This window comes from Apium graveolens, chromosome 10 (assembly GCF_009905375.1).
Source record: "Apium graveolens cultivar Ventura chromosome 10, ASM990537v1, whole genome shotgun sequence".
In the NCBI taxonomy this organism is placed as follows: domain Eukaryota; kingdom Viridiplantae; phylum Streptophyta; class Magnoliopsida; order Apiales; family Apiaceae; genus Apium; species Apium graveolens.
The window spans coordinates 26,949,720-26,958,823 of NC_133656.1; the positions used below are offsets into that span (position 1 = coordinate 26,949,720).

The window sequence follows — 9,104 nt, forward strand, 5'->3', positions numbered from 1 at the left end:
GGAAAATTTTAAACTTCTCTATACTAACGGGTCCACTTGGCCCTCTAGATTAACAATACCAAGTCTAGAGAAAGTATTCTTCTAGGTAATCTGATTCTTATAACAAACAAGAAACTCAAGTAGTAGTTTGACAACCAATTTTTCTTAGAAAAACTAATTCTATTTAAAAAACTTTTAGAAATTTTTTAAAAGAAATCTTTTTCGAAAACTTGTTTAAAATTACTATAGGAGTTAGTGGTTGTTCTCATAATCCACCAATAAGGTACCAAATTAAGGAAACTGCCACATAAGAGTACATCCAATCAACTTCAGTATACCTCCTACCTCTTGTTGGGTCTATCTTACTAGTCGATCAAAATTTCATTTATCGTTGCATATCTATCTTATTCGTAGCTCAATCTCCAATGCTGAAAACTCGTACTACCTTTGATACTCTCATCGTCATCTTTGATGTCATAATTACAACCAATTAGCGTAATTCGATGTTCTGTCCGTAGATAAGGTCATATTTTCTTATCAACTTTAAGTGTACCTAGTTGGGTAGATGTGTCGTTCCTTGTGCAGTGCCTGAGAAGTGGCTGATAATAACAAGAAAAATCTCACAAAAATATGTAGGGACAATGTTAAGAGTGTCTCTAAAACTTGCAGCTCCAACTTTTCGCATGACTCACTTGACTAAGGACTGATAGTTATTTTCCACTACACGATCCTAAACCGGTTCATACTAAAACTCATTTGCCTTTTCTTTTACAAAATTTTCAAAAGAATTAATCTCAAATCCATTTAAAATCACATGAAAGTCAGGTTAGTTTTCCCAATTTCCATTGAGCTGTCGATTCCTTGGAACTAGGGTCCTGGTACTTCTTATATTTATAGCATCGATATATTCGCCTCACACCTATTAACGTTGTTAAGTGGCATTTATATCCACCTAAAAAGCTTCCTAAAGGCTCGAATTGGTATTTTGTACTCAAGTTCTTTGTGTATTTGACGTTTTTTTGTAGTGTTTTGCATTTCAAGGCATAAGTAGGAAGAAGGGCTGGAAATTGCATGATATATGCTTGGTAGAGTGTGAGGATGAAGCGTTGGTCAAGTGCGTGAAGAAACCAACAGTTGAAGACAAGAAGTAAAGAAGAATTCATTTTTTCTAGAAGCTGAGCACGGCCGCGCTACAATTGGGAGCGGCCGCGCTACAATTGGGAGCGGCCGCTCCAGACACAGAGCGGTCGCCCTGGATCCCAGGGCAGCCACGTCAGGACATTTTCCAGAAATCCTGATTCTAATAGAAGATCGATTTTCTAGGCTTTTGGACGGTTTGGGATGCTGTATAAGGACTCTTTAAAGATGTTTTTCATAACAGAGACTAAGGAGAAGACGACGTGAAGACCTAGGACCATAAATACAACAAAGAAGAAGAAAAGCTTATTTTTACTTGTGATTCTTGATTGAGTTGTAATCTGGATGCTTGTTTTTTTGTTTGTTGAACCTAATACTCTTGATTACATACTTTGATTATTTATTTTATTTATAAAGACTTAGTTTATTATACCATGCTTTGATCGGAACCCACAGTGATGATGAGTTCGATTATGAACTAATCATTATCGTGGTGTTCTAACAGATTTACTTATGGCTTTCAATAGTTAATTTATTTCGATATCTTAGTGTGTGGTGATTGTATGATATCTTAGTATTGGTTGTGCTTATTCGTCTTATGAGTGTCGCGAACTTATAAGATAACATGTTAATCTCTATTGAAGCGATAGTGAATTTAGAGGTTTAAAACTTGCCATGATAGCATAGGTTCATGTATTTGTTATGCATGATTCATAGGTAATTTTAACCATCTTACTTGCCCTATGTAATCATGATAGATAACTTGCACATTAATCCTTTATGTTGTCAAATTCTATAGACATATAGGGTCTCAACATAATTGGTGTCTATTCAGCTTCTATCTCTTTTATGGATGTCTGGTAGTAGGGTTTTCGTACAACGAAAGTTGGCGTTTACTAGTTTCGTGTTATCTGGTTAGTTATCATCACCATTGCATGTTAAGGTTAAGAACAATGAGTTTGAATGAAGTAGTAAAGAAGTTAGAATCCCATGTTTGTGTCATATAAGTAATTCAACCTCAATTCTCTTAGTTAAAGTTAGTTAGTATAATCTCTTAGTTAATCAAAAACCAATTTGTTATTTATCTTAGCATTGAACGATAGCCATATCTTTATTGCATAGGTGCATAGATTGAAGTGAACCTAAACCATTCTATGTGGGAAGGAACTAGAAAGAATTCTATATTACTTACAAACGCGTATACTTGCGTGTAATTTTAGCACATGTTTTTGTCCTAAAAAAGTTTTTTGCGCCGCTTCCGGGGACTCAGTGTTAATTTTAAGTTTATGTGCTTATCATCAGTGGTCGTTAAAGTTCACTGACTCAGATATTTTACTTGTTTGCTTGTTGTGTTTTAGGTACTCTAGAGAGCGTGTGTGTTAACGCGTTCTCGATCTCACAAGAGAACACTGGATAAAGCTGAGGAAGTAGTTGAAGAAGTTTTTTTGAGGAGAAAGTTGAAGAAGAAGTTGTTATTGTAATGGGCGAACCAGCATCGAATCCGAAGGATTTGATAGATTATTCTCAACCAAAGATCGATGATATTCAGTCTAGCATTGTCAGACCAGCCATCACGGCTAACACTTTTGAAATCAAGGCTAGCATGATTCAGATGATGCAGAATTCAGTTCAGTTTGGGGTTCTCCTATAGAAGATCCCAACATGCACATCAAAGATTTCATCGAGATTGGCAACACTTTCAAGTTCAATGGAGTTTCTGATGATGCTATAAAGCTGAGGTTTTTCCCGTTGTCTCTGAGGGATAAAGCTAAGAGCTGGTTACATTCTCTACTAGCAGGTTCTATCACCAAATGGAAAGATCTTGCTCAAAAGTTTCAAAATAAATTCTTCCCTATGATGAAGACAGCTGCAATCAGGAATGCTCTCACTCAATTTGCGCAGCAATCTGGAGAATCACTGTGTGAGGCTTGGGATTGCTACAAGGAGATGCTTAGGAAGTGTCCTCACCATGAAATGCCTGACTGGATGATTATCAACTGCTTTTATAATGACTTGGGAGCACAATCTCGACCCATGCTTGACACAGCATCAGGTGGAGCCTTATGGGCTAAGAGCTACGATGAAGCTTATGAGTTGATTGAACTGATGGATGCTAATGAATACCAGAACCCTTCTCAGAGACTACATCAAGGAAAATTAGCAGGAATTTTTGGAGGTGGATGCAGCTACTGCTATAGCTGCTCAGTTTAAAGCTTTAACGATGAAGGTGGATTCTTTGGCTAATTATGGAGTTAATCAGATCACTGGTGTTTGTGAGCTTTGTGTCTGTGCGCATGAGATGGAGCGGTGTGCTATCTCTAGTGAATCAACTCAGTTCATGAGCAACTTTCAGATGTCACAATAACCAGTTCCAGCCACCTATCATCCCAACAACCGCAATCATCCTAACTTCAGTTGGAGCAACAATCAGAATGCGGTGGAATAGCCTTATCAGCAGTATGCAGAAAAGAAATTCAACCCTCATGGTTTTCAACAACCACAATATGCATCAAGACAGTACCTCCAACTTCAACAATCTAATAAAAAATCTGAATTGGAGGAGTTGAGGCTCATGTGCAAGAGCCAAGTGGTTTATATTAAGACCTCGAATAATCAAATTGGGAAGATTACCAATACCTTGCTGAATCAACAACCTGGTACACTCCCTAGTGACACAGAAGTTCCAGGCAAGAAGGAAGCAAAAGAACAGGTAAAGGCAATTACATCGAGGTCTGGGAAGGTTGCAAGCCCCGAAAAATCTCAAGTTCCAGAATCTGAAGTTGTGGCTCAAGAATATGTGCAGAAGGAAGCAGAAGTGGAAACAAGGAAGAAAATTGTGGAACACACTCCTCCTGAGGGTAATACAGGGGAGAAATAGGTCTATCCTCTACCTCATTTTCCTAAGAGGTTGCAGAAGCAAAAGTTAGATAAATAGTTTGCTAAGTTTCTGGAGGTGTTCAAGAAACTTCATATCAACATACCTTTCGCTGAAGCTCTTGAACAGATGCATAGCTATGCGAAGTTTATGATAGGTATTCTCTCTCAGAAAGTGAAGCTCGATGACTTAGAGACCATTGTGCTCACGGAGGAATGCAGTGTTGTGTGCAACAGAAGTTGCCTCCAAAGCTTAAAGATCCTGGAAGCTTCACTATTCCTTGCACCATCGGAAACATGTCGTTCGACAGGTGTTTATATGATTTGGGAGCTAGCATCAATCTGATGCCTTCTCTAGTCTTCAAGAAGTTGGATTTACTTGATCCAAAGCCTACATATATGTCCTTGCAGTTGGTCGATCGTCCTATCACATATCCACGAGGCATTATGGAAGATGTCTTGGTCAAGGTGGACAAACTCATTTTTCCTGCTGACTTTGTAATTCTTGATTTTGAGGAGGATAAAAAGAATCCCATAATCTTGGGAAGACCATTCTTAGTTACCGAATGAACCTTGATTGATGTGCTCACTATGCGAGTACTAGACCAGGATGTGACTTTTAATGTATTTAATGCCATGAAATTCCCTATTGATAACGAGGAGTGCTTAAAAGAGGAATTGGTCGATTCTGTGGTTACTTCAGAACTTGATCAAATTCTAAGGTCTGATGCCTTTGAGAAAGCCTTGATGGAAAATTCAGATAGTAAAGATGATGAAGGTGATGAGCAGTTACAGTATTTGAATGCTTCTCCTTGGAAGCGAAGGCTGGATATCCCTTTTGAATCTCTCAGAATGTCAGAATTCAAAAATGCTGAGGGGAGTCTCTAGCCTTTTATTGAGGAAGCTCCTACACTCGATCTTAAACCTTTTCCTGAACACTTGAGGTATGCATTTTTAGGTGATGCATCTACTTTTCCTGTTATTATTGCATCTGACCTTTCAGGTAGTGATGAGGAAAAGCTCTTGAGAATTCTGATAGAGTTCAAATCGGAAATTGGATGAACTATTGAAGATATCAAGGTAATCAGCCCTTCTTATTGCATACATAAAATTCTGCTAGAGGAAGGAAGCAAGCCAACTGTTAAGCAATAGAGAAGGCTAAATCCGATTATAAAGGAGGTTGTGAAGAAGGAAATTCTCAAATGGCTAGATATAGGGATCATCTACCCTATTTCTGATAGTTCATGGGTGAACCTAGTTTAGTGTGTGCCGAAGAAAGAAGGCATCACAGTGGTTTCTAATGAGAAGAATGAGCTCATTCCTAGTCGAACAGTCACGGGGTGGTGAGTTTGCATGGATTACAGGAAGCCGAACAAGGCCACGAGGAAGGATCACTTCCCTCTTCCTTTTATTGATCAGATGCTTGACAGGTTGGCTGGGCATGAATACTATTGTCTTCTGGATGTCTATTCGGGCTATAGTCAGATTTGCATCACTTTAGAAGATCAGGAAAAGACAACCTTCACTTGTCTGTTTGGTACTTTTGCCTTCAGGAGAGTTTCTTTTTGATTGTGTGGTGCACCTGCCATATTTCGGAGATGTATGATGGCCATTTTCTCTGACATGATTGGTTAGAATGTGGAGGTGTTCATGGATGATTTTTCTGTGTTCCGGGATTCTTTCGATGAGTGCTTGCAAAACCTTGGCGCAGTTCTTAAAAGGTGTGTTGAGACCAATTTGGTTCTCAACTGGGAAAAATGTCACTTTATGGTGCAGCAGGGCATCATTCTTGGGCACAAGGTCTCTAGTAAAGGTCTTGAGGTGGAGAAAGCCAAGGCGGGGGTCATTGAAAACCATCCTCCACATCTTCTGTTAAGGGGATTCGCAGTTTTCTTGGTCATGCGGGTTTCTGTCGGTGGTTCATCAAGGACTTCTCTAAAATCTCTAAACCCTTGTGCAATCTTCTAGAGAAAGATGTCCCTTTCAAGTTTGATGATGAGTGTCTAGCTGCTTTTATAACGACTCGTGTATATTCTTTTATTTTAATATTTTCAAAGTGTAATAAAGGTTTAAATAATTAAATAAATATATGTAATGATTTTGGCAGCAGTTATTGATCATTATTTATTTATGCGTGATGTGTTGATATGTGGGATTGAACTGTGTGCTTTATTATTGAGTTATACGATTTTATTTCGATTGTAAAAGTGATTTTAATATAGTTTTAATTCCATAAATATTTGGATTGTTTATAAAATTGGTTTTATAATTTTATAATTTTAATAATTATTTGTAGGACTTTACAAAATTGAGAAAACAATATTTCACAAATTATTTTTTCTTAAATGATATTCTGAGTGTGTTTGTTTGTAAAATCCATATTTAATTATGGAAATCTTCAAAAATCATGAAACTCATATTTTATTAAGTTCGTATTATTCTTAGAATTTTAAAATTATTTTGGAAATTTTCGGGGTTGGTTTCACCCGCGCGTCGTTTCGTTTGATTATTAAAGAGCGGGTATAAAGTGCATTTCAAAAATTGATTTAAAATTTCAAAACTTATGTTTTTGTAAACTTCGGGATATTTGTGACATTATAAGTTTATTTTCGTAATTTTTATGGAATTGTGTTGCGTGCACTTCGGTCCGTTAATTTTGAATTTCGGGATAAACTGGGCCTCAGAATCTTCGTGTTTATCTCCCAAGGCTACGTGTCAGTTATTACTACGTGTTATAGCATCTATTAACATAGTAAATAATAAACATAATAATAAAAAAGGGGGGGGGGGGGTTTCCCCTTCACCCTTGTTCACTCGGCTGCTGTAGTCTCTCTCTCTCGATTAACTCTCTCTCTCTCTCTCCCTCTGTATCTCTCCCTTCCCATTTCTTTTTCCCGTTCTTTGTCTTCTTTTTCCGGCGTCTTTCTCCGGTTTCCCATTGCTCCGGTCTCCCCGCCTCCGTGTTCTCCCATTGAGCTTGGTGGTTCTGTTGCTTATTTGTATGTACATATATATATATGTGTATGTGCATATGTGTGTGTTGTATCGTGTATGTGCTGTTTGCGTGAGTTTGTGTTGGTGGTGTTGGTTCAGGCGGTATGTGGCCATGTGCCTCCCTGTTCCCCTGTTTCTGTGTGGCTGTTGGGCTGGTTCTTTGGGCTTACAGTTGGGCCGAATAATTTTTTTTTCGGGCCTTTACTGTTGGGCCTGTTTATGCAGTTGGCTTGGTTATTGTAAATTGATTTTATATAATTTTCTGAAGTGAAATAAATGAGTATCATTCGTGAAATAAAAATTTTTGTTGCGGGAAAATAATATTAATCGGTGAAATTTTCGCGTTGGAATTCAAGTAATCGAGTACCCCGCGAATTTTGCCGCCGTACCGCGATGACTCGTTACGAGCAAACGGTGGACGGTGATGACGTTGTTCTGAGTCCTAAATTTTATAAATAAATAAAATATTTTTTGAAAGTAAATTGTATTTTGGGAATTGTACGAGAATAATTATGAGAATGTGGAATTGTATTTGTGATGAGATTGTGACTTGTTGCAATTGTTGTCGTCGATTGTAATCGACGGGTAGGCTTATAAACAAAGGAGTTGCTGCCAAAATTTTCTAAAAATGTATTTGTAAATGTGTGTATTTGTGTTATACGTGTTACCCCTATTTTTTTTTGGATTATATGATTACGTGATTATGTGTATAATAACTATACGATTCGGGTTATCGGATTAGGTTATTAGGATTTGAGGATATCAAACAAGTTGGTATAACTGATTAGGGTACTCTGTATTTGTAGATCCCAGTCGAGTTTCCCCGGGACTAAAATCAGCGTGAAAGCTACCTAGAAATTGGTAAAGCGTTGTAAGGCAAGTACCCCTGACCATTCTTTTATGGTTCAGTACGTATGAATAGATAAATATTTTATTCTCGTAATGGAACAGAAACGTTTTAAGTTACGTATCCCCTGTAGTTATAAATCACTGTTTTCAAATTGTTTTGGGGAAAAGTAACTTCGAAAAGTACCTATCTCAAATGAAATGATTTGAGAACTGGATTTTATATGTGTGCTGATAAAATAAATAGTTTTGGAAATGAGATAGTTATAAGTGTTTTGAAAACTGGATAAAACGGTCGGATATGGGATACATTGGGGCTAGAGTAGGCCTACTGAGGTGGCGTAAGAGGTTAATTCAGTTGCGCGCAACCTATAACCGATTAGTCCAGCAGGTCAGAGACCTAGCTAGTCTCTAAGTTCCGGAACATGTAAATGGGATGGCAGTTAGAGTCGTCTGGTGTTGATAGCCTGATCATCTGTCTTCACATATCTGTTACATATTTGATTTGGATTTGTGACTCCCGTAAGGGTATAAGTGGTTGATATAGCGGTTTTAAAAATATGAATAGCATCCTAAAATTGGACTCTGATACTTACACAACACACTACTAAGTTATTTTGATAAAGCATGCTAGTTAGTGATATCCAGTTATCTCTGATTTTCATTATATAATATTGATGACGTGATTACAGCTCGGTTCCTATTATTATTACATTACTATTTTTATTTCGTTATTCATATGTTGGTACTACTGAGCGATTATGCTCACCCCTGCAAACTGTTATGTATATCTCGCAGATGCCTAGAAGACCAGTCAGACATACCTGTGTTCCCGCCCCTTCAGGACCCGGCTCCTCTGAGGTAGTTTATATCAGACCACGACGTCTGATGAGTTTCTGAAATAAGTTAGAGTGTGTTAGATGTTGAATAATGGTTTATAATAATGTGAACCTGAATCATACTTGAACCTGGATCGGATCTTGGTTTGGGGTCAAGTTAGTATATTTTAATAGCAATCTTGTTATTTATATTTTGGTAATTGTCTTTGGTGAAGTCAACTCCTGACCCCGGGGTTGAGGCCGTCATAGTTGGTATCAGAGCTACAGGTTCAAGTCCTTGATCCATGCTAGGGATTGTGTCTAATAGGTGATAAAGTGAGTCTTAAGGTGTGACCCAGGTTAGACCCAGTACTACTTAAGTTAATTCTACCCTGACAAGGATTAGTAAGCCAATAGTTGATTGTAAGACATGTGGGAAAAAGCACAGTGGACAGT

At 37.8% G+C, this 9,104-nt stretch overlaps 1 non-coding gene across 1 annotated transcript; it reads right to left on the bottom strand.

Moving 5' to 3' along the window:
• Window positions 1–2,985: 2,985 nt before the first annotated feature.
• Window positions 2,986–3,092, bottom strand: LOC141694640 (small nucleolar RNA R71). Its single transcript, XR_012563928.1, has one exon. It is a non-coding gene; the product is annotated as a small nucleolar RNA R71 (small nucleolar RNA).
• Between the last annotated feature and the right edge of the window lie 6,012 nt (window positions 3,093–9,104).